Below are 23,448 nucleotides of genomic sequence, written 5' to 3' on the forward strand. Positions count from 1 at the left end.
TCGGTCTTTCAATGATGGCAAAAGATGACTTCATATACTGCTCAGTTCTTTTTGTTGTTGTTTTATGTTTAACTTTTAACCACCTGCCCTCAACATAACATCAACACGTGTTCTCAACACATTTTGATGTTAAGCCGTCTCATTAAATGAACGGTTCCTGTTTGGGCATTTTGGCACGTTTGGCTATCGCTCCATATTGTACTGCAAAGCTGGCAAACCATAACAGCGGTTTGTGTTTCTCTAATGTACACTAACAAAGCATAGACTTGTCTGTGATCCATCGTCCCTTCATCTTTTGAAGTTCGTTTTAACTGCTCAGTCACGAGCAGAAAACGATTCATTGACTGACTGGTTGTGACTGCATCTGCCTATGTCCAGTGTCTGCATAACCCGCTCCAGCATATGATGAGATCAGAGGAGCCTGGTCATCTAAGTAATGGCTTTCCTTCGGTTGATTCCTCCTGGGTCCACGGCCCTGCATGCAGTGATGTATGCTCCACGCAACACCACTGGACAGCTCATCTCTCTCAGCCACAGGCACCACTGAATAAGCACATCCACCCCGAGCCAATCTCTGAAATGCACTTTGGGTCTGTTGTTGCTGCCTCTGTCTTCCTCTACATCTACTGAAAATGAAAAGCACAGTAACCATTTTACCCTCATGTAATGAGCCTAAGTTGATTAGAGGAGAATTTGGTGGTAAGGCCTCTGGCCTTTTCTTTATCTTGCGGCAAGAGTCACATATAAGTTACTTTATTAATATGACCACTCTTGCATTGGCAGTAATAAATACTGTCTATGTGACAATTCACCACTCACACCTACGGACACCTTTTTGAAGCACTCCATACTTTCATTTAAAACCTGGCCAAATAGTGAGTGTTGATCACATTACTTAACTATTGACACTATCCGACTAATCGCAATAAATATTAAACTATTGTGTGCAATACAGGACAGTGGGCAAGTTTTTCTTTTTAGCACTGTGAACTTGGCTTGGGCTGTTGTTGTATAATAGACTACTTATCGCTTATAGCTTACCGTGTTGGTTAGCTGTCCATTAGTTTCTAAGGATTTTATTTTATTTTTTGTCAGAGTTGTCTTTAGTGTAATCTGTTATGCTTAGTAAGAGTTTCTATTTTATTTTAGTATATTAGTTAGATTGTCTATTTGGGTAATCTGTTGTGTTTCGCTAGATATCTGTATTTTTACTATCGGATCACAATCCTAGTTATTTTATTTTATACATAGGCCTCTTTTTGGTCTAAATCATATGTGCTGGTATGACAATAAAGTTCCTTGAATTCTTGAGTCATTAATACTGGACTAAAATTCAAAATGAAACTCACCAAAGCCAAAAGCTCCCCCACCGCGACCCCCAAACAGTAGTATCCCAGAGGATATGACTCACATAAATTACATGAAATGCCAGAGACATTCACTTTCCCTTTTCTCGCTCCCCGTTGCACCTCCCTCATGCAACCCTTCTATCCCCACTGGCTATCCTCAGACGTGTGATGGATATCGGACCACGTCCTCCAGGAGACATCTTCTATTAGCATGCTGCCACAGTGCTCACACGCACACATTTGCTCTCTAATCAGTGACAGCGCAACAATATGGTAGCAGAACAGGACACACAGGCAGATAACGGCAAAAACCTTCAGCAAATATTGAAAGATCGCACAGATTAATTTTAATTAAGTAAGCTGAGTTGTCGCAGATGAATATGCATGAGGTTGTTATCTCACCTGTGTGTCTCTCTGTAGAGGTCCTTTGGTCCAGTGTGGTTACTGTCAACCGTCGCTCTATACAGCCATGCCCTCCTACATGGGCATGTATGCGCCACACAGGTCAGCGATGTGCTGTCCAGCAGAACTCGGGTGAAGGATCAGGCTGTCCTCCTAGGTGGCTGCCCGGCAGAACACATCATCTTGTGCTTCCTGCTCTCCAGGGTCATTCCAGCCAGCCCTTCAGCAGCCGCAACACCAGGCAGCGCTCAAGGTGGGTGGAGGGGTGAGCAATGGGAGGCGCTTAGAGGACTGAAACGGATGTGGAGCTGCGAGTGGAACACCTCCTCTTACTACAGCTCAGCAAGCAGCTGCTGGACATGATGCCTCTTTCCGTTGTCCATCTATCCTCCTTCCCGGTGCGTGTGTGTTGCGTGTCAGTCCACTTGTGTGTGGGGAAAAAAAGTCCCTCCTCTTCAGTGATGATGCTGCTGCTGCTGGTGGCTCCGGGATGCTGAGGCAATTTGAATGAGAAAAAGACACAGACATAGCGAGAGAGTGAGAGAGCACCAGAAAGAGAGAGAGCAGGAGCGTAGAGGTAAAGCGGAAGGAGGGAGCAAGGGTTTAAGAGCATAGAGGCAGGATAAATAAGGTATAGAGAAAAGAGAATGATCCGTCCCACCCCGGTCTACCTATCTATATCAATCAGTCAGAGTTAATGGATGACCAATTCCCATGACAGTGAGTGTGGCACATAACAGCACCATGTGCAGTCACAGTGCACGTTACATATTTGTACGTTGAATGCAATTCCTTCCATGAGCAATGCATGTGGACGCGAATACACTTCTGCATTCATACAGTATGTCCTTGTCGCTAAATCACCAGGGGAATGATGTATTTACAGTAACATTAAACCAAAAAGATAAAAGATGATACAGTTAAAGTAGGTCCATCTATTTAGACAATGACTGGTTTTATGATTGCCTTACAGTCGTACCTTGACTCACAAGTTTATTTCTTTTCTTGGAAAAGCAAATCCATTGGCTCATATTTTCGAGTAGAATAGAAAGTACTTTATTGTTGTTGTATGGTGCAGGGTAAGAATAATAAAATAATAATAATGTATACTGGCAGGATCAGGATCATTGGTCATTGCCCATGGCTCGAGAGTTTCTCGATTCTCATGATGGGAGCTTCCCGATGAAAGCAGCTGGCCGGCCGGAGCCAAGCAGCGCAGAGCGGGAAGGAAGACGGAGCTTCGACCACTGCAAACACTTTAGTCGTGATGGTGAAATTGTCTCGGCAGAAATTAACTTTCGATCTCCTTTGTAGTTTTCCACATACGTAGCTTTGACCATAGTGAGCAGCACGCCACAGTGTTGGCTGGAGGAGCTATCTCTTCGTCTTTAAAAAGTAAAAACATCTGATGCCATTTCTGTGTCAAAAGGTACCAGCACCAATCTATTGAATACAGTTTACCTATTACAAAATCCCTGGTTATCACACATTTAATGACAGAGATAATTTTTCTGTCAGGTGGTGCCCCAGTAGCTTGGAACATATTGACGGTGGAACCTGTTACACCAACCTGACCTTTCCACCGGAAACGTTTAGTATTGCATCTGGTTCCTTTGAATCCCTGAAAATGTAAGAACTCTTGATACAATGGCTGTAAATCGTCATATTTGTGTGACAATGAAGGTCTACAATTTTATTTCAAATCGGTTGTGGTACTGTATGAAAGCAGAATCACAAAAACTCTGTCATTGTCCAAATCCTTCACACCTAACCGTGTGTTGAAGCTAATACAGACTTCTTTGAGTATTCTGTCTATTCTGCTTATGATCGCATCGATTAAAAAGCGTTGAATGATAGAACTGAAAGGAATGCAGATAAGGCTTCTGAAATGAGAGCTGAGTATGCAGCCACTAATCTCCATCGGATAAAAAGCAAGGACATTTTCAAAGAACAGGAGGAGCATAGAGTACTAAACAACCACTTCATCTTCCTGTTTTGAGGCAAAAGGATAAATAAAGATAAGGCTTCTCCTTGGATTTTCATTGCACTTGGTACTACCCCTTCAGCAAAATCCCTCCCTGACGGACTCTGTCCCATCCAAAATTAAAAGAGCCTTTGGTTTAGTTTCAATTTGGGATTTATGTAGGAAGAGCAGTTCAAGCAGCCGTTAGCTCTGTCAATATGACAGAGAAGCCCATCAACAGATTCTCAGTCTGTCAACTCTAGACATGCTTTACTTGCAGGGAGCTTGGGCCTACAGGCACATTTTCTTGCAACATTTATTGAAGAGACTTACAGTAGCTTGTGTTCAAGTTCACACCAATTTTGATGCTAAACAACCTGAGTATTCTACCACCTGCTGTTTTACTCAAACGTCCTCTGAAGGATAAAAGCATGATCTTTTGAACCAGTTAATTCCTATCAGGTAAAAGATGCACACTTTTTGGGGAGGAATAAATAAATAGAGGGTCAGGTACTGAATAAGAATAATTCCAAACTCCCAATGTGTCAAGTCTTAATTGTGTGTTGTAGCCACACTCATTCCAAAAGAGGAACAGGCCTGTGCTGACCTGGTGTCTGCTTTAGATGCTCTGATGTGTTCACCTCGCTGTAATCTGCTGCTCAATCAGGCTTTAGGTGTGAATCAAGGCTGGGACCGATCCCACGGCGCATGACTGTGCAAGGGTAATTATGCATGAGGAAGAAGGTTAGTACAGTGTTGGATGAAGGAATAGACCTGAATTCACCCTGCCTCACCTCTGGGACTGAAAAGCACTTGTACCAATAGTGGCGTAGCATCGGGAGATGGGTTGACTGATGGCCCCGGACGTAAAAAGATTTGGAGAATACAACATTTTGGAAAATAAAATAAATAGTGTCATAGTGGAAGAAGCTGTAATGATCATAATTCAGCTTTATATCAGTCACCTTGAGACATTTGCCTTGCAGCCCTTTCCTACTGTCTGTCTTGTGTCACCTGTGGTCCTGGACCAACCCGTGATGGCCTCCCCTCAGAATGACAATCATGAATGATTATGTGAGTTTGTGAATCGAGAGACAGATAAGTGATGAGCTAAATAATGTGAAGTAGTCATACACCTTGTCATATATCCATGATGGAAATAAAAGGTCTGCTGGAAGTGTTTACAGAAAATGGATGGCATGTCTTAGAAACGAGAAAAAGTCACTTAAAAGTCTTTACTTCAACTGTATGGTGTGGGGGGGATTCTTATGTAGGATATATATTTAAGCTTTTTTTTAATAACAAACTACCCCTGTTGTTGCTGAAAATATCTGATGATCAAGAAATTAGTCTGCTGAAAAAAACAACAGTGGATTAACTGAGACTAGATAAAGTGCATATTTGTGAAAAGCGTGTTGGATTTTGCCATGCTGGTGCATCCACCTAAAATACATTTGGGCTGAGTAAATTTCAGGAATTCATTAAATTACAATCCCCAATTCCAATAAAATTGGGATGTTGTGTAAAATGTAAATAAAAACAGAATATAATGATTTGCCAATGCTTTTCAACCTATATTCAATTTAATACACTACAAAGACAAGATATTTAATGTTCGAACTGATGAACGTTATTGTTATGATTCGTATTATTGTTATTGTTATTCTCTCATTTTGAATTTGATGCCTGCAACACGTTCCCAAAAAATGAGACGGGTAACAAAAGACTGGGAATGTTGAGGAATGCTGGAAACAAAAAACCCTGTTTGGAAAATTCCACAGGTGAACACGTTAATTGGAAACAGGTGAGTGTCTACAGCATCAAAATCATTTGGGTGTTACACCGGCATGTAAGTGTATGAGTTGCAGAATTGTGCATAGTGCTTTTATATTCTTTTCTACAAACTAAATAATAGTACGTTAGTGTTCAGAATCCACATTCCTCAACTCAGCTTCTTTATTATCTGACAATGCCTTTGGTGGTTGACAACATACAGTAGTAAACAAAGGATAACAATGTAGGACATCCAGCATTTTTCTTTTTTGTTGTCTTGGCATGTGGCTATTTGTTTGAAATAATATATTCCCATTCACATACAGAACTGATGATTCTCTGTCGAATAATAAAATGCTGAGCTCTGCCAGCTCCATCATTTAGGTAGCACTGGTAGTGGTGTGTAGCACTCAGTATGATATATATCAATTCATTTGGAAACCTTTGAAACATTTGACAACACAGGGTGGGGGAAGGGGGTTGGAGGCAAGCCCAGTGTTAGGGGGGCATTGGCCTATCCCCCCTGAACCACCACTGGTGGAAATGTGGCTTCCGTGATCTTTAGCTTCAGGAATATCGTCTATTTTGAAATGCTCACCACTTTGCTGTAAAGCTGGTCAAGAAACTTGGTTCAACAACACATTTACATTTACATTAACAATATAATGACAGCGTTTGTTATTTGGTGAGCAGTATTTCCTGAAGGTTAAATGCCAAGTGGGATCAAGGAGGTGTATACGTGATGATAAAGGAATGTTGTTATAAATTTCATCTTGTCCCATCCCAGGGTGCTATAGGGAGTCACTCCCATTATTTGTTTAGCAGTTTTTATGCCTGGTGTCAATCCTGATGCAACACACCCATTTTAGGACAGCAATGGCTGTGTATTGGGACACTAGAAAAAGGGATGTGCACCTTGTCTGTGAAAATAGAAGAAAGCTTTGGATTTAAGATCAGCGCCGCTTTTGAGTGGATGATAAAGATTAGGCAGTGAATCTCAGCTTGTCACGTCGATTATGAGGGAGAAAAATGCCAAGGTACTTGACACTTGACCAGATAATGTATATCCATCCATCGATTTTCACCACCGCTTATCCTGGTTAGGGTCGCAGGGCGCTGGAGCCTATTCCACCTGACTTCGGACGAAGGGTGGACTATACCCAGAACTGGTCGCCAGTCAGGGCACAGATAGACATGGACGACCACTCATACTCACATTCACACCGTCACTGAGTGGGAACTGAACCCATTCTGTCTGCACCAAAGTCAGGTGAAAGTACCACTACACCATCAGTGAAGAGATCCAGATGTGTCAAGCTCATTTTTGTCGCTGGCCTCATCATACTTATGGAGGCCCATTGTGACTTTGCACCCCTGTAATTGAATTAATGCCTCATTTCACATATACACAATACATTCATGGATAACTACTTTTGAACTCAAATGCCAGTATTAAAAAAAAAGTTAAGCTTTTTCTTTTCAATTTATTTTAAAAGTGGGATTGGTAAAAAAAAAATGTAAAAAAATGCGTGCGATATCTCAACATTATTAAAAGTGAATAATATTTGGATTTTAGCAAGAAATATGAAGTCAACGCACATGATTTGCCTTTGTGGACCACATAAAATGATGTGGCGGGCCGGATCTGAACCCGGGGCCTTTAGTTTGACACCTGAGGTATACACAGAGTATTTATTGCGGGAGGTATTGGAATATGTATGTCGTGATTGTGACATGATACAGATCATGGAGTGAATGAGAAATACCTCAGAAAAAACACCTTAACTCAAGCCATACGGTGAGTCAGTGTCGCTCATGGCGCGTTTCTTGGTTGCATATTTGTAAATGAATTATTATTTTGTCATCCAAAGCCCTTTCTCAGTCTTGATTTTTGTTATTCTATAGTTTGAGGTGCCACAGCAAAAAAAATAAATATAGCATCAAAGTCACTGTTCTGCTTGTTTCGTTTCACCAAAAGCTAATTCTTTTCACTTTTTGGTCAGAAACTGCTGTTTTTTTCTTGAAACCAACCCATGTTACCCATACATGCTGCTGATTACTAAAGAACTGAAAAAGCTAGAAACAAAAGATTTTTTCCGGTGAAAGAAGAAAGTCTGCCCTTTCTTTTGGTAGGTTATGTGTTTATATTGTCACAGAACACTATATTCTGTGCATCTTGAAAGATCAGTCAAAATGCTCTAAAACTTCTGGCAATATGAAGAACTCTGCTATGAAAACAGCTGGCAGTGAATGACTTAATGAGATAAGAATACCAGCCAAAAATTACAGAGCACTGACAACAACGAATATATCTGATTTTTACTAACTATTTAGGTGTTTTGGCGTTTCTTGCTGCTTTAAACATGCAAATGATGTTTGTATTTGATTTGTCTGATTAAGACAAGCATACATACATATCAATTGTATCAGCAGTAACCTTGCCAGACAGCACGTAGCAGCAGCTTGAAGGCACTGATTGCGATCATGCCACTTCGAAAGTCTTTGATTCTCAACAGCATGTGGGCTTAACGGCTCGATTAACCCTTGGATCCCTGTGGTTTACAGTATCGTGGAGCGCCTCTAATACGGCACATAACGCACATGCACAAAGACGCCTAACGGCAAGATAGCACAGCTTTGACATGGCCGTATTTGCACTGCAGATTTATGCATGCACACATGGCAACATCACTCAAATTCTTTGTCACTTGAGGGGGGGTCAAGTGTTCCAGGGCATTAAGTTTCATGAGCGGATGCACAGTGAAAATTCAATGACAAATTAGACGGTCAATATCCACACTGACCTTAACTTGAAGGGACATCACAGCAGCTATTTAAAGACATAGAGACCAACTGTTGTTATTGGTACCAGAAAACTACCATTTATCTGCTTCAAGCCCTTTTAAAGTAACTAAACTCGTGTTAAAATGATGCAAAATGAAGTGCACTAATTGAGTGTGGCCAGCAGAGGCACTGTTGAGGTTAGCTGGGTGAAGTTGAGCTACATCCACACCATGGTAATCCCCCTGAGCAGCATTAGTCTCCCTTCTTATGAAAAATATGTTTTCAAACTAACCATTGAAGAGTTGATTATACATTTTCCCTATCATCAACCTACCGGGGACACAAGTCAGGGTGAGGGAAAATGAGGTTAACAACAAATTAAAACAAAATAGAGTAATAATGCAATAAACAAGACGCTAGATGGCGCCTACCAGCGTGGTCGCCTCGGTTACGCGCTCTCTAGTGTTTTTGTCTTTTTCGTTCGTCTTAGAAGACATTACACGACTCACTTACACAAGGGAAGACTTGCTAACCATCAAGGAGGCTACTCCGGACTTTCTTTCAGCAACTTTCGCAAATCCGCCCAGCTTTTCCCCCCCGAGTTACTCACCGGAGCGGCGTCCGCGGTTTTCGGCGCATGGAGGCGGAGGCGACGCCACAGAGTGAAGCGAGCCGGCATCCAGGTGAAACTCCGCAAGAGAGGATACAGATTGGCGTTCCCGTTGATCCACCTCGCGAATGTACGCTCCCTACCCAACAAAATGGACGAGCTTCATCTTCTGATAAAGACCAGTAAAGACTTCGGACGTTCCGCCGCCATGTGCTTTACGGAGACCTGGCTTTGAGAGGCTGTACCCGACGGCGCCGTCATGCTTCCTGGCTTTCATCTTCACTGAGCGGACCGCATCGCGAAGTTATCGGGGTAAACAAAAGGCGGCGGTATATGCTTCTATATCAACGAAAAATGGTGTACGGACGTCACGGAGCTCAGCAGACACTGCAGCCCGCATTTGGAGTCACTGTTTTTGAACTGTAAGCCATTCCACTCGCCGCTTGAGTTCACATCATTCATTCTCGCTGGAGCATACATCCCGCCTCAAGCTAACACGAACGCCGCACTGCTAACGCTCGCCGAACAAGTCAACGAAATTGAAAAAAAAACACCCAAACTTACCCCTCATTATTCTCGGGGACTTTAACAAAGCTAAACTCAACCACGAACTCCCTAAATACAAGCAGCACATCGACTGTCCTACCAGGGAAAATAACATTTTAGAACACTGCTATACTACGCTAAAAAACGCATACCGTGCTCTACCTCGTGCAGCCTTGGGCTCATCTGATCACTGCTTAATTCACTTAATACCGACGTACAGGCAAGAACTTAAATGCGCGAAGCCTACAGTGAAAACAGTGAAAAAGTGGACCAATGAAGCAAAGATGGAACTTCAAAGCTGTTTAGACTGCACAGACTGGAGTGTCTTTGAAAATTTCTCAGGTAGGGGCTACCGATCAATGCAAACTAGAACTATCAGACATTCCAACAGCTTCTTCCCTCTTGCGATCAACTTCTTAAACAGCTAACCTACAATTCCATTACAACATGCTGGCAATTTTTTTACTTGAGTTCGTTGTCACATTTCTGTGGGGCCAATTATATATTACTCGTGCACTCACTGTAGTAGTCTCGCCACACTGCACTATTTGCATATCGGTTGTTGACCAATACTGGCCACTCATGCCAGAGTAGCATCTGCTCCATTTGCACACTGATTGAGGAGTATCTGCAACATTTGCACAATCAACATTGTCCCAGATTATTGCACTACTCGCTTGAAGTCTCGGCGCCCTTTGCACAATGGTCATTGCACCGGACTATTGCAATATTAGTAATTCGAACTGCTCTAAGTGTTAGAGGACTCTGCATCTTTTGCACAATTGTCAAAAAAAAATAAAAAAAATACCGGCATTACCAGATAACTATTAACCCTTTATTGCTCAGTGACTGGTTTTTGTCAATGTCTTTGTCTCAAAAGTGTTCTCTGTCAATTGACTGTCTGTTGTCGTACTAGAGCAGCTCCAACTACCGGAGACAAATTCCTTGTGTATTTTTTGGACATACTTGGCAAATAAAGATGACTCTGATTCTGATAATGTTGCCTTATTTTAAATTTTCAAGACTATATTGCGGTTTCATTTTCTTCTCTGCTGTGCTGGTGCACTCATCCATCAGTTTTACTTGAGTGGTTTTCTGCTTTAATAGGTTTAGCTCAGTTATATTCAGATTATGAATGTATGCACTGTAAAATCAGAACAGCATTACCCATAAAGAAGGTACCATTTCTGTAAAAACTAGCTTGAATAACAAGGATTAAACATGGCAAATTAACATGTCAGGCTCTGTCACCTCAATTACTGTGACTGCAGTCATCCATGACTGACATTATACTGCGACCAGATGTCACAAAACGCTGTTTTTTTTGTTTTTTGTTTTGTTTAGGGCCGACATTGAATACACACAGAAATGACCAGTTTGTTCTTTCTAATCCTTCAAATGTATCCAGGAGATCAAAGACAGCAAACTAAATTGTGCTGCCCAAAAAGCATGTCGCTAAAAGCATTGTCCTTTGAAAAACAAGAAAGCTAACTCGTGTTGTCCAAGTTTAGAGATGTTCCAAGATAGTCGTTACAGATCTCTGTCCAGGCATATAAAGGACCTGGCTGTAATCGCCATGGGAATGAGACTGAACATAGCCTCTGGGACTCCATGCAGTCAAAGAGCATTACATTACACAGACAGACAGAGCACAACCATGTTAGTACAGAGCCTTGAGCTCCGGGGAGTCCCGCATTGATTTGTGGCTTTTTGAACCAACAGAAAACAACCCTGCATCCTATCTCACTTCTGTGTGACAGCTACAGGAGGTCCAGTTACTGATTATAATTGGCATAGCATAATTCCAAATGTGCACTCTGATTCACACTATCATTGGAGCAGTGGGAGACTGTCTACAGCGGTTTCATCTTTAAATGTGTAAACACTCCAAAGTGTAGTTTTAGGTTTTGAGCAGGAGTACGCTCAAGTCTATCCATTTCCCATACCGCTTATCGTCACTGGTTTCAAGGGCGTGGCAGAGCCTATCCCAGCTGACTCTGAACGAGAGGTGGGGTACACCCTGAACTGATCGACAGCCAATCGCAGGGCACATATAAACAAAGAACCAACTGGTATTCTGCTAATAAAATAATTTGTTGTTCAATAATATGATTTTATTTAGAATAAATCAATTAACCAATTTATTTAGATAAATGAATAAAAGGCACGGTGGGCGACTGGTTAGCACGTCTGCCTCACAGTTCTGTGGACCCGGGTTCAAATCTGGCCCCACCTGTGTGGAGTTTGCATGTTCTCCCTGTGCCTGCGTAGGTTTTCTCCGGGCACTCCGGTTTCCTCCCACATCCCAAAAACATGCATTGTAGGTTGATTGAAGACTCTAAATTGTCCGTAGGTGTGAATGTGAGTGTTACCGTTGTTTGTTTCCATGTGCCCTGTGATTGGCTTGCAACCAGTTCAGGGTGTACCCCGCCTCACGCCCAGAGTCGGCCGGGAATTATTAATACAAATAATTATTGTATTTAGAATAAAATGAGAACTAATTAACCATTTATTGAAATAAACAAAACATTGTTTAATGTATATGGTATTTATGTATTTAATTTTATTAATATTCAACCAATCAACAAATTATCTAATGAGAGAAATGAATCCAAAAAAGAAAAACAAAATGAAAAGAGCCCTGTGATTGGCTGCGACCGGTTCAGGGTGTACACCCCCTCCCGCCCGATGATAGCTAGGATAGGCTCCAGAAGCCCATGACCCTAGTGAGGATAAGCGGTGAAGAAAATGGAAAATGAAAAATAACCCATTAGGAAAATCGGCTAAATTAATTCAACAAATATTTGTGACTCTTAATAATGGCAATTCTCATTGGAGTGGCTTAAACTGGACTGGTCCCATTCTGAGCAGCATGTTTATCATAATTTAATAAAACATAAAATACGAGTTAAGTTCATATGATTTCACATCAAACACTTGCAATCCTGTGGAATTATTTTTCTTACACCATTAGAGTTAAAAGGCATTTAACTGTGAGGGTGACTGACTTTTTCCTGTTGTTTCCAGTCTTCAAATTTCCCATCACTTTATTTGTTGTTTTCCTATCTATGAGCTGGAAAGCTTGCATGTTGCAATTGTCTTTCTCTTAATTTTAACAAAAACCTAATCCTTGAATCTAATTGCATCTATCTTTGAAGAGCCCTCTGTGATATTTGCTTCATGAGATGACATCTGCTCCGTCTTGTAGTGTAGCTGTGGCTTCCGGGCACATGATCTTGAAAAGTCAGATTTGCTAATGTAAAAAGGACTTATCAAGTCATGCATGGAATTCAGGTCCAGTCCCATGAATACAAAGTCAAAGTCAAGTCAAGTCTTTCATTAGTTTTACCAAGCAAGTTGCAAGTCCTAAAATGGACGATTCGAATCGGACTCAAGTCTGCCATTGACTCTGGCCAGCTGACATTGAACAAGAGATTGGATACACCCTGAGCTGAACTAGTCGCCAGTCAATCGCGTGGCACAGACAACCATTCACAGTCACAGTCACAGTCACACCTTCTAGAGTCTTCAGTACACCTAACATGTATTTTTTGGGACTGTGGGAGGAAACGGAAGTACTTGCAGAAAACCCACTGAAACACAGGGATAACATACTGTAGAAACTCCACACAGGAAGGCAAGAACTGAAATTCAAACCTAGAAACTCAGAACTATCAGGCAGATGTGCGAATCACTGTCCCGTTTATGTCATTATTTTATAAAATTTTCTTATTACTTGAAAATAAAAGAAGAAGAAGAAGAGCATGAACTGTGGGAATTACAGTACTGAAAGTAAGAAAAAATTAAGAATCAAAAAAGATAGTCAAGGAAGAGGAGGCCTCAGGGTATGTTCCCCCGCACCCTGCCCGAACAAATTAACAATACAAGCTCATTGGGAGGTTTTTTTTATCTTCGAATCACATTATTTTTGCCGTCAAGCACTTTAAGAGTCAGTTACATACCTGTCATTTCATTTTGTAAACTGATGGTACATTGTTTTCTTTATTGAGAGTTTGTAATTAAATGTGCAGTGGAACCATTTAAGCCCTTAAGGTCTTACAACTTTTAGGGAGAATACATCTCGAAAGTCTGAACTAGAGTCTTGCCTATTGCATGAGACATCACAAGACTTCAGTTAGGCGAGTATCAAAATGAACTCTAGCTTGTTTTGTTTTTCATTGCCTTTGAGTGTACAGCAGCACAATATATGCAGTCACGTGTTGTCAAAGTTAAGGAAGAGTGTTATATTGTTTTTGCGTTTTGCTATTGACAGTAGTCAATTGTTTTTCTCCAGGCGTGTGACCAATAATTGGTATACTTGGACACTATTCTGCAATACAATTCACACTGGTAATATGCCTTCATCATTAAGGTTAAGAAATTGTTTTCTAATGATTTAAAGGGGACATGTATACCGCTAAAATTGGAAATGCATTTGAATTGCTTGTAGACACATGGTTGGGTCTGTGGAGTGTATGCTCAACCAATCAAAAGTGATGCTATAGAACCAAGTAAATCTTTTCCTAGCTCCCTATTTGTGAAAATATGCCTGAAAGCTTCAGAATTTTGGGAATCTAATGTACATAATACCCTCCCCTATCATTTTTCTCCACCCATGACTCCTCGGCATTGGTCCCATACTTAACAGGGGCGGTGGGAGCAGTGGCTCATTTGCATGAGACAGAACTGCCACCACAAACCACTCGGATCATTTCTACCAAAATGTTTCTATGTGCCCTGCGATTGGCTGGCGACCAGTTCAGGGTATACCCCGCCTCTCGCCTGAAGATTGCTGGGATAGGCTCCAGCATGCCCTCCCGCGGCCCTAGTGAGGATAAGCGGAACGGAAGATGAATAAATGAAAATTCTAAATGTGCTGTAGATCTTTATCCTTTGTGTATTTTGACCAAAGACTGTCAGATACATTTATTAAGACATCACCGTGCACGATATGTCCCTTTTGATATACCCTAGTTTTGCAAACATCTGACAGTTAAAGAATGTTAAAATATTACTTCAAAGGTGCCTATACAGTTAATAAAAAGTTTTATGATGTCAAAAGTAAAAGAAATTAGAGGTTTCAACATCATGGAATTAATGTTGCTTAGCTTTTTATGAAAATGATCCAATCCAACTTTATTAAAGAAGTTGTTCTTTCTACAAAAATATTTAAATGTATCTTTTTGTTTGGCCGAAGAGTCAGAGTTGTCTGGCGGGTAAATGAACGCCCTTGAGTGGTGAAAGCTGTGCCGTATTGATTTGCTTTGAGTCAATTCTGGGATTAGAAACCTGTTGCTCCTGATGCAGAATGTGATTGATGTGCATGTACTCATAATAAGTTAACACGTGAAACCATCTAGCTGGCTCAGAGGCAAGTCCTCTGACTTGAGGCCACCACTGGCCCACCAACTGGGACGTGCTGTGCTTACCTCAAGAGTACCTGTGGCATCCTACAGCGATTTTACATGACCTTTATTACTGTATTTAATACCTCAGACTAGTTGGCACTCCTGTGGATTATCTGTGACCATTAATTCGAGGTCGCTGGACTTTCCCGAGATGCAAATCTAGTTATCTATGAATAAATCAGTGGGGCAAGATAGAGAGAAGCTTGTCACAACAATGGCCGGGAATGAGAGAACATTAAAGTGACATAGAAGGCCTGTGAAATGACTGATAAATGGGGTAATTAAATTTTCTAAAATTGATGAAACCGCTGAGATGAGACCAGAGCTCAGTTCAGAGGAAGAGGTGTGTTTGTCAATGTCAAAGATCTTTCCCGCATGGGAGGAGTTCATCCAAGTCAGGTCCATCTTCCATTAATATTAAATGTTACTCCTTCGACTTAACAACTTGTGTGAGGTCACTGATGCTTACAAGCTCTGTTCTAGTTCACCCTGAAAGTGATTTGATGGCTTTTAGGTCTGGGTATCGAAAATAATTCCACAGCTAATTCATCCAAACATGCCCTTGTGGACCTTGCTTTGTTCACTAGGAACAGAGAGGACTTCCTTAAACTTGTTGCCAAGTTGAAATTGTACAATTGTCCAGAATATCTTGTTAAGATAAGCAATCAAGATTCAGGACAGACTATGACGTCTGGTCAAATAATGAATGTTCTACACAGCAAATCCTCCTCCTCCTCCTCCTCCTCCTCCAGGGGCATATTCTAAACATTGGCATAAAAAGTAAGAAATAACTACCATCAACGGGGGGAAAAAAACACAGCATAATGATTGCTTTAATATGTTCATGTAAATGTAAAATTGTGTGTTTCACACTCAATATTTCAGATCTTTATGGAATAATTATTGAACAGTCATTTGCAGGAACAACTTAATTGCTTCATGTTAACATTCTTTTTAATTTAACATTTAGCACAGGTGTCACCAACGTTGCCCCCAGGACCACATGAGTCGCCCGCGGGCCTGTTCTAAAAGTAGCTTACCAGTGACGGGACATCGTGATTTCCTAGGAATGTTGTAAAAGTCATCAATTGAAAATTTAACACTGGAAGAGATTTTTAGATAAATTGTTGTGGATTTATATTTAGGTTTCCTACCTTGTTAAATCATTGTTGATAATAACTGTGAGAAAATATTAACATGGTCAGTGTCTTCACAGCAATGAATGTAATTATGAACAATAGCCTACTTAGGGGTAATTTGAGCTATTTTGTTTTTTTAGAAGTGTCTCACAATGTTATTCCTTGTCATGGCAGTGTTTAAGCATCCATCTATCCATCCATCCATTTTCTCTACCGCTTATCCTCACTAGGATTGCGGGCGTGCTGGAGCCTATCCCAGCGATCTTCGGGCGGGAGGCGAGGTGCAACCTGAACTGGTTGCCAGCCAATCGCAGGGCACATAGAAACAAACAACCATTCGCACTCACATTCACACCTACGGGCAATTTAGAGTCTTCAACCAACCTACCACGCATCTTTTTGGGTTGTGGTAGGAAACCAGAGTACACGGAGAAAACCCACGCAGGCACGGGGAGAACATGCAAACTCCACACAGGCAAAGCCGGGATTTGAACCCCGGTCCTGAGAACTGTGAGGGAGATGTGATAACCAGTCGTCCACCGCATGTCTAAGCAGTGCTTTGTTAATGATATGAGCCAATGTCAGCCATCTTTTGGGGCTGCTCCGGTTGTCTGCCCTGTTGCAGCGTCCCTCTTTGCTCTTAATTTGTTGTTTGTTTGTATATCATTAATGCAATGGTATAAGTGTGAATATTGCTGCTGTGAAGTTCTTGTCAATAACAACAGGTGAATTGAAACTAATTGTTGTCCTTCATACATTTCCTAAATGGAAGTTTGATATTTTTACTTACAATGAGTTTACATGTTTAATACAAAACTAGTTTAATAGAAAACCTGCTAATCAACAATAGCTTTCACTATCTAGCTTTCTCTTTTGGGCTAAAAATAAAAAACATTTCCTAGAAACAAAACTTTTTCCCTTTCTTAGAAATCTTTTTTTTTTTGTAGTGAGCTGACTTTGAGTGAGAGGCACGCTACATGACCCTAGACTGGTCGCAAACCAATCGCAGGACACATAAGATGATCAATCATCCTCACATTCACATCAAGGGATAATTTATAATTTAAATGTCTCCAGTGAAGCAGATATGCATCCTTTGGGAATGTGGGAGAAAGCCGGCGTACCTGGAAAAAAAAGAACTACACAAGCATGGGGAACATGAAGGAATTGTTAGCACTAAAGCTTTCTGACATATAAATCAATGACGTAATCAACACTTTGGCGAGGTGGGCTTGGGTGTATGTGCATATTTAGGAAATGTTTGTTTATGTTTTGTTTACTTGCTCCATCATTAACATCCCTCAGCAAGTAATAAGTAACAGTAATAATGAGTAATACAGTATATGAGGGAGATTTTTGAGTGCATCATTTGGGAGCGTGCACGCAGGACTGTATTTTCATCTATTCCAAACCACAGCTGCCATTACCCTCATTTTACACTCTTTGGCTTTTGTGCCGGAAACTATTTTCCTTCCCTTCAAACTATCATGCCCCTCCCTCCTTACACGCGGCACATTTTTTTTTTCTCCTCTCATTAGCTGACAACAGTATTAGCTTGGCGTGTTTGTGCGCATGTGTGTGTGTACTGTATGTTTGTGCACACTTGCTCATATGTGTCTTTCTCCCTGGAGTCATTCCGTTGACAGAGCAGTCTTTAAAAGCAACTCATTAGTGAGCCCATTCAGACCCCAGCAGCTCCTTCTTCTCCCTTTCTTGCAGTTTCATATATGGATACATTAGGCCAATGATGGTCTCTCCCTCTAATGGAGCAGAACAAGGGCATCAGCATTGACCTGCTCTTGTTTGCTCTTCTATTAATTATACAGTAACTCCCTTGCCAACTTAAACTGCTCCAGTGTCGTGCTTTCTTTAACGTTCACCTTGGTGCAACACAAAGCTCTGATCATCAGAATACGCTGACTGCAGGAGTTTTTTGTTTTTAGGTGGAGCGCTTTTTAACTCTGTGTTGCAAAATGTACTGCTCACTTGCCTCAGTGTACTTTGTGAGGCGTGTCGCATGGCTTCTAAGTGTGTGTGTTGGCAAAGGTCTATTTTTTTGTGTGCACAGAACACAGGCCGCAGTTTTATTTACATCCCATCCAGGTTTTGTGTGGTAGTCACAGTGCCAAAAATAATATTTCTTCCTTTGTTGACATTATATAACCATGCTCAAACACATACTGTTGTTGATGTTACTCTTTGAAGGGTTGTTACATGTTATGTAATTTATTATTATTATTGTAATTTATGTATTTCATGTAGTTATGCTACTGATAAGCAACATGTGCTCAGATAGACACCACCAAGTCCAATAAACAATGTGTGTGAAAATATATGTGAAAAAAAGGAGCAAAGGGGCCCATCAAAGGCGAGCCAAAAAGTGGGCACGTGCCCCCCTGGTTCTGCCCCCTCTGGGAACAAAGGTAGGGTTAAAAGCATCAACATACAAACATTCCTCTTCTTTACCAGTGAAGTTTCAGTTAAAATTTTAAAGGGCTGCCAAATAGATAAATAATGAACTAAATACTTATAAAAAAGGAGGCAACATAAGCACCTGAAACTCACGTGTCAAACTCAAGACCAACGAGCCAAATCTGGCTCGCCACATCATTTAATGTGGACCGCAAGATCTTAAGAGATCTGATTGCCTTAAAATAAATGAGTCTGAAGCAGGCATTGACCAAGAACTACGTTTCCCACAATGCATGCAGATTATGTTACCCATCAAGTGACGGCATCCTGCCGCTAGATTGCAGTGTTTGTATGCACGTCAGTGCAATTTCCCAACAAGTGGAATTGGAATTAGAAAGATTTCATACGAGATGTGGGACATTCCTCCAAGTTGGAGCATAAATAGCTGAGTTTTGACAAAAAACACTGGCTAGTGCGTCCTAACTAAACCTTGTTGCATGAACTGACGAAGGCTCCTCGGATGAGAGGCAAAACGTCTTCTAAGACAAACAAAACCGTGCAGTTGCAATCGATTCAATTCCCTGAGAATGAAATGACCTGGATGAATGAGAATATTCACAGGCAAGTGGAAGTGAGAAATATAAATAATGATCCAAAATGTCTAGTCAGAGTGAAATTGATGCAGATGGAAGCAGTTTCAAGAAAGATGGGAAAGCGTCTACTGTGTTATGAGGCGGTGTTGGTTCAATCTGTCGGCATTTTGATCCCAAACATGACGCTACTTTAAATAAGTATGCCAAAATAAACCTTCAATTAAAACAACAAATAGTCCATCAATTAAAAGGCAAACTACGATCGCAACAGAATGTGTTCACGAAAGCCTCAGTCCAAAACAATGCGCCAGTGAAAGCAAGCTTTCTTGGGGCTGAAGTGTTTGAAGAAATCGACCGAGCTTCCAAGTCTTTTTCAGAGGGTGCTTTAAGCAGTGGGTGGTGAAGGGCAATGACCAGGTATGCACCAACCAGTTTCGTTTGTGCATCCATTTGTTTTTGTAAAATGCCACAGTTCATCTGTCACATATGCTCTTCGCAGCTCACAATTGTTGGTTGTATCTTTGTGATACTGCCCCTCTCAATTGTGACTAAAAACAGTTTGAGCAAATTTACATTGTCATAACTCGTGTATTAGATTTATCTTTATTCACTTGGATAGCTTGATTTTGATAATGTGGTTTTCTTAACAGCAAACATTTTTTTACATCTTTGCAAATGCATATGTACCAGTAATATTTGTAACTTGAACAAGTAATACATTGAGTTATTTTACAATAAGAAGTAATAAAAAAAAATTGCATTACATTTGGTTACATTTAGTTAAATTTATAGGGCTCCATTTTCATGACCAGCCTAAATCTGCACAGAGGCTGGTTAGACTGTGTTTTTGTAATTTCACAGACACGTGCAGCCGATGTATTTAAAAACGGGGCTTTCTGCGCCGTTGTGTGAGTGAACACAGTGTCATGATTCGATTTTGACTGGACGCAGAAGCAGCCGGAGGCTGACAGGTTTGTGACGAACGGTTTATTAAAAGATGGTATGGAGATGATCCTTGAGACGTACTGGTGGGTTGTCGAGGCAGGGAACCTGTGGCAGGCGGTGGCGTGAACAGGCGGATGGCTTGTCAATCGGCGGGGAACATGGAAGGAGCACTGAGGACAAGGAAAAACAGAGGTCAGAAGGATGGCGAGGACCACCGTAATTTACGTGTAGGATTGAGAGCGGTTGTACCACAGGAGAACGTTAATAATCTGGCAGAGTAGACTGCTGATTGGCAACAGGTGTGTGGCCGAGGTGGTGCTGATTACTAGGAAAAGAGAGAGGGGGAGAGAGAGAGTGCGAGAGGGGCGCAAAGCGCCACCCAAGCTCCAACAACGGAACTGCAGGGACAGACCACAGACTTTATTTGCCACCAATTAAAGCGGGTTCTTTCATTCCCTTCAATTTGCAATGGTGGCCTTGCATGGCGACGTCGCTGTGTGGAAGACTGATCCGTGACCAATACTGGACCATCGTCACTGCTCTTGGCGGGTGTGGCAAACGCCGTTGTGATTAAATGCATTATGAGCTGGTGATAATGGTGACTTAAATATGTCCGCGGACCTCATCCTCACCAATGCATTCATGTGCCTTCCCACCCAAATAGCTGCGTGCCGGCCAGTGGTATTATTTAAAAAATTAAAATAATGATAATAATAATACTAATGTGTTCAATGACTTGCTTTCTACAATGTTTCAGAGGGTTTGATTCACATATTTATGAATGGAATACATCTGACATTCACCACACATGTCCATGGAGCTCGCATATCTGTCTGCAAGTACCTTAATCAAATTCACCAAAATCACGTTAGACCACATCTACCTTGGACCAAAAGTTAGACATGGTCTGAGCAGGCGAAAGTTTAGACCGACTTCCAGTCACCAAATGCGCACGGTGGATGTCAAAGGACACACCCTCGTTGCATCGGTACGCCCATCCTGGTGTAGACCGCTCTGCCAAATTGGCACACATCCCAGCGAGGCTTGCGCTTGCATGAAAATCAAAATACGGCTCCATTTGTGCTCCGGCGCTCTGGAGCTTGTATGAAGTGGTTGGGAACAAAAATAAGCTGTACTACTGTATAGGTCATAGGCTGTGTTCACACTATTCATTAGATTTTCTATTCTGGATAGAAGCAGAAAACGTAAGAAAATCAATCAGTCAAACATAAATCGGTTGCTGGCCGTCGTATTCAAACCTGGTTATTTTGTTGAACATCTTTTATGTTGTGTTCTGTATAGAGCAGGGATCTTCTACTGAAATTCGGAGGGGTCTGGTTGCAAAGGATTTCTAAGGTCAAAGGTCCGGACCTCAATGTTTCCATTTCCTTGTTGACCCACCCATCCATCCATCCATTTTCTTTACCGCTTATCCTCACTAGGGTCGCGAGTGTATTGGAGCCTCTCCCAGCTGACTTTGGGCAAGAGGCAGTGTACCCTGAACTGGTCACCAGCCAATCGAAGGGCACATTTAATCAAACAAGCATTCACATCACACTCACATCCACACCTACGGAGAATTTTGGGTTTTCAATGAACCTACCATGCATGGTTTTTGCAAAAAGCAAAAGCAAAGCAGACACAGTGATAACATGCAAACTCCACACAGGAATTTGAAGATGCCTAGTAGACAGGATCATGTCTGGTGGGGTACAATGCGGTCGTCGAGGATGATGCATTTCCAGTTTTTTATACTCCATATCTTCATTAGGCTCACGGCTGAACTGGAAGCCTGTCCCAGCTGACTTTGGTGAGAGGCAAGGACCAGCTTGTTCTGGTCACCAGCCAATCGCATGGCATATATAGACATACAACCATTCACCTCTACGGACAATTTATAACCCTCATAACACAGGGAGAATATACAAATGACGCAAAGAACCTCTTGACTGTGAGGCAGATATGCTTAGGAATAATCCGTGTGTAACTTTCTAGTTTGGATAGTGTTTGACAAAAATGACTACCACTATAATTATTTAATGTCTAATCTGAATACAGACCAAAGTTAAAAAAAAAAAAAAAAAAAAAAAGTCACTTACTTTTGGTTAAGACTGTGATAAAACTTAAACAAAAATGTATGAGTTCTCAGGTTTGGTTGTGCAAAACAAGGTGAGCATGATGGTGCTTGTCCCCAGTGTTCTTGTTTCATATAAATTTTTAGAATGTTTGACTGATATTAATAATTTGTATGTGTATCTGTTGAGTACTGAGAATTGGACTTTCAGCACTTAACTTGAGGAAAATAAACAAGCCCGCTAGCATGGGACACCCCCTTAATTACGCTGGGTAATTGTTTGTTTTTAATGGAAGCCCTCGGCTGTGAGCTAAAATTAATGATTGTCTCTAACTTTTAAAGGTTAAATAAAGGAGGCACTTTTAGGCAAGTGCACATGATTTAATGACACGTGAAAGCTCTCACTCAGCTCTATTTTTAGTGGAGACAGACAAAAGATTCATTTTTTATGGCTCTCTTTGATTTGCCCATTTGGCTTTCAAGGATCCTCAGTGACGTGAAAAGTCAGTGTTTATCTGAGAACTCAACATGAATAAATCAACAGTGTCATAATGTTTGTTTATTCATTTATGAACATCTCCTCACTGATGCTACTCGGTCCGCTTGGAAAGCAACATACTGTATCCTCTTTTTTAAAGTTCATACATATTAAACGGTAGGTGGTCATGGTATCTGTCTCATGTGACTTGCTAGTCTAGTATTTCACAAAGCTTTTCCCAACTCTCATTGTTTTGTATATATTTGTGTGGGGAAATAAACAGTAAAATTGAATTATGTACTACTGATTCCTTTTGCCTTTTACTATCTTAAAATGATCAATGTCAGTTCTGAGTAGAATGCATTTATTTTGTAAATTCGGTTGTTATGGCAACAGCACAGTGGACTAATTATTAGCACGTATGCTGCACAGTTCTGAGGTTTGGGGTTCGAATATCAGCTCTTGAATCCCTGTGCAGATTTTGCATGTTCTCCCTGAGCTTGCGTGGTTGTTCTTCGGTTATTCTGGCTTCCTCCCACATTCGGAAAACCATCCATGTTAGGTTAATCAAAGACTAAATCGCCCTTAGATGGGAATGAGAGTATAGGAGTAAAATTACGGGTTTTGTTTTGATAATAATTAATGCAGTCTGTATTTTACATGTTATGAGAATGTGGATAAAGTTAATTAAAACATATCTGTTATAGTTATAGTAATTAGTGAAAAGTTTGGTAAACATTTGTTTGACAGGGTTTCATGTATGTGTAACTCACCGTTACTGGTGCATGTTACTGTCCCTTTAAGAGAATTGGGGACAAACACTATACTACAGAAAAATGCATTAAAACTAATCGGGAGAAGCTTCATTATGCTACAAGACAATGACCCAAAACACACTCCCAACACAACAAAGGACTTAATCAGCGGGAAAAAGTGGAAGGTCTTAAACTGGCCAAGTCGATCACCGGACCT

At 41.1% G+C, this 23,448-nt stretch overlaps 1 protein-coding gene and 1 long non-coding RNA gene across 4 annotated transcripts in view; one reads left to right on the forward strand and one right to left on the reverse strand.

Moving 5' to 3' along the window:
* The window catches only part of frmpd3 (FERM and PDZ domain containing 3), a 104,546-nt gene extending 102,311 nt beyond the window's left edge, over nucleotides 1-2,235 (reverse strand). For all 3 annotated transcript variants that reach the window (XM_061788285.1, XM_061788283.1, XM_061788284.1), the window contains exon 1: nucleotides 1,752-2,235. The gene's annotated coding sequence lies outside the window, so the exon portion shown is untranslated. The remainder of the gene's footprint in view (nucleotides 1-1,751) is intronic.
* Nucleotides 1-23,448, forward strand: part of LOC133485002 (uncharacterized) — a 68,789-nt gene that overhangs the window by 30,804 nt on the left and 14,537 nt on the right. The window lies entirely within an intron of this gene.

Source organism: Phyllopteryx taeniolatus, chromosome 10, assembly GCF_024500385.1.
Source record: "Phyllopteryx taeniolatus isolate TA_2022b chromosome 10, UOR_Ptae_1.2, whole genome shotgun sequence".
Classification (NCBI taxonomy): Eukaryota; Metazoa; Chordata; class Actinopteri; order Syngnathiformes; family Syngnathidae; genus Phyllopteryx; species Phyllopteryx taeniolatus.